The following is a 3341-nucleotide window of genomic DNA, read 5'->3' on the forward strand; positions in this document are numbered from 1 at the left end:
AAACCCTATATGGGATCAATATAAAGCTAAGGGTCCCAATTCAACAAGATTAGGCTCCTGCACAGTGCTGAAGTGTCACAATGTTTCTTTCCCAGAATCTTGAGATAAGGCTCAGTGAGGTCACTGTCACCTACAAGAAGTGGCTGAAAGTGGATGCGCAAGGCAAATATTTTTACATTTTCTTCTGATTTTTTACTCTTTATTGCTGCTCAGGATGAAAAAGAATGGAACTTTCCCTCAAGGCTCTGCCTTTTGTTTTCACTAGGTGGCACACTCATCCCTGAATAAAATTCACTAGCAGCTTGCCAAGAACAGTATCTGCATGGGTGACTTATACAAAAGGTAGATTTTACTGTTTTATGTGATTGATAATGCAGGATTCTGCGCAGTGCACAAACAAATATTACATTAACAAAACACATTCATGTATTGTTATTCCAATTGCCTAAAACCATTAAGTGATTTTAAGGGGTACCTTGCTCATACAGCAGTTGTCAGTGTTGGTAGCCCAGAAAGTTCAATGTGGGGCTCTCGACGCTGCGAACAAGTGATAATTGTAAATCTCAACTTTCTCTAAATTCCAAATATCCCTAACTCTAAGGTACTCCACTAATGCTAAAATATCCAACCTAGTCCTAACAGTAAACCGTATAATCCCTGACCCTAAAGCTTCTGTAACTGCAGTATACTAAATTTATCTTGGAGAGGCCTGGTCAAATCCTCAAAAAAAATGACCTGCATCAAGGACACAAGACTGAGGACTACTGAACCATGTTGGGATTGCTATTCTCTATTTTCTGTCAGAGCAGCGAGTCCCATCCAGTGCTGGAAATTGCTATTCTCTGCCCTACAGAAGTCACAAAACTTTGTATAATGTTGCAGACTAGTGCTCTGGCCTGAACCAACACAACTTTCAGGAGTAGTCAGGTAATGGCCATCCCTGTACTGACAAACAAGTTCGGCAATTCCCAGAAATGATACTGACAGTTTCTCTTGAACCTGAACTTCAGGTAAATGCATACAAAAATTGCTGAAATCCACATGCTAATTGATTTACAAAAAGCAAATAGGCTGCTTGCTTAGCAAAGTGGATTTCCCTCAGCTTAGTGAATGAGGTGAAGCACTGCTGACTTTTGTCACTAAATCATGTGCAAGCAAAAACACTGTTTTTTATTTTCCTTGCACATTATTGGGTATTCTTTGCAAAGTGAAATTTCACCACATTCACTACGCTAAGTGAAACTTTTCTTTACGTCAACCTCACTGTATGTGAACTGCCTTTCTGCCAAAAAATTTCTCATCCTGTGCAGCTGTTTTTGTGTTCATATAAGGCCCCTTTCACATGAGCGGTCTGATCGGGTCTGCCTGTCAGTTTTTCAGCCGGACCCGATCGGATACTCTATGCAAGTCCATGGGCAGCCGTGTGTAAACGGTCCATTTACAGCCGGTTAGCCCCAGCTCCAGCTAGGTCTACAAAAACAAAAGGATCAGAGATCCGTTTCAACGGACGCATCGTGCCGGGCTGGGGTTAATCTGAAGTAAATGGACACATGTCCGTTTACGTCCGATTCCCCATAGACACACATAGGCTCTAGGCTAGGGTTGCCACCTTTTCTTCCAGTGAAACATGAACACTCTAGCGATGCATGGATATTTTTTCGAGTCGTGGCGTATTCATATGTAAATAGCGCAACTCATTAATATGTAAATATCACAGTCAAGACTATTTTCATTGGGGGACAGGGTTGCTGAGCACGTTCGGCCAACCTGAAGCCATGCGAAGCAAGCCGATGTACGGCTGATTTCAGCCGATATACAGCTGAAATCAGCCTTACAAGCCTGAAGTGGATAGCCGAACAGTGTTCGGCTCACTTCACTTGGGGTCGGTTGTTCACTCGGCTGCCCTCGGCAGCTTAGTGAATAGACCCCATAGTCACTCAAGGACAGGAAGTGCAATATTCACAAGAAGAAAATATCAGGAGAAAATAAAGGGGAAAAAAATCCTTAAAAAAGAAAGCTAAAGCAATCATCACATCTAAATACTGGCAATCTGCAATATACTATTATTATTTTGTTTTTGGGTTAATGGCTTAAAGGTGCATCAATTGATAGGTCATCACCTCTGCTTGCTCTGTGGTTATAACCCTTCTCTACGCTAGCAAAAACAAAACAAAAAAATAATGAATAGATGCTCTTGAAGTATTTTACACACAACTGCACAAAAGGTGTTTTGTATCTGCTTTGCAGAAAATCCAGTCATAATTGATTGTATCCCAGATAGCAAGGATAACTTGCCACAAACTTGTGGCAGGGTTAAATTGTAATTCTTGTTAACTAGCTGCACACATTCCAAGTTGTAGACTTGCAGAACACTTGCAGCACAAGTTCTAGTTGATACTTTTTAAATTTGTAGCAAATTTGCTTGGCAAGTCTACAGCAAGAGTCCTGCAGGTCTTAGCAAGAGCTCTGCAAGTGTACTACACTTTTGCAAAGCACATTGATCTGGAGACTTGCTATGCAGACTTGCTGTAATTGTGTAACACAATTGTGAAGCTTGGCAAGTCATTTTCAAACTTGCAGCTCAATTGCTTGCTGTCTGGGATGGTATGTTACACTGTAGGTCCCACAAAATATTAGCATGTTAAAATGTTTAGCTTTACTAATATATTACATTAGATGAATAATAATAAAAATATTACATTAGATGAATGAAAGGTGAATTTATTATATTAGATGGATGCTACATGACATTTGTAAATATCCAAAATATTAACATTTTTAAATGTTTGTTATCTTTACTCATGTATGGCATTATATCGCCCATTGTATGCTACATAACATACAATGGGCGAATGCTGCTTGCAAGTGAGTTAATCAGCATTTGAGATACAAAACCTTTCAAAGGTTTAACAACCTTTTGAATTTAATATCACTTTAACAATTATGTAACAATAGAAAATATTATTATGGTGGTTAATGTTATTTTTGCTACTACAACTCTCATTCTTTTTACTCCTGACTACTAAACCACAACATTCTGCACTTGCTTACAGTGGGGGTTGTAGGTGTGAGAAGACTTTGAATTTACACAAAGGCCCTGAGATCTTATACTTTAAAAGTCGATACTGAAAATCTGGTGAGCTGGAAATGTAAAGCTTAAAGGTAATCCTTGGACTACTGCCGTTCTGTAGGAACTTGTGTCTACAGCACTGTTCTCTAATCCATTAGTATGCTGAATATATTGACAGCTATCTTTGATGTAAGCATACTTGATGCTGAGATTACCAATTGTCCCAGCTGACACTTCCAAGTTGTTTTGGGTTTTTTTTTGGGGGGGGGGG

The sequence above is a fragment of the Nanorana parkeri genome, unplaced genomic scaffold (genome assembly GCF_000935625.1).
Source record: "Nanorana parkeri isolate BGI_ZX_2015 unplaced genomic scaffold, ASM93562v1 scaffold863, whole genome shotgun sequence".
Taxonomy (NCBI): Eukaryota; Metazoa; Chordata; class Amphibia; order Anura; family Dicroglossidae; genus Nanorana; species Nanorana parkeri.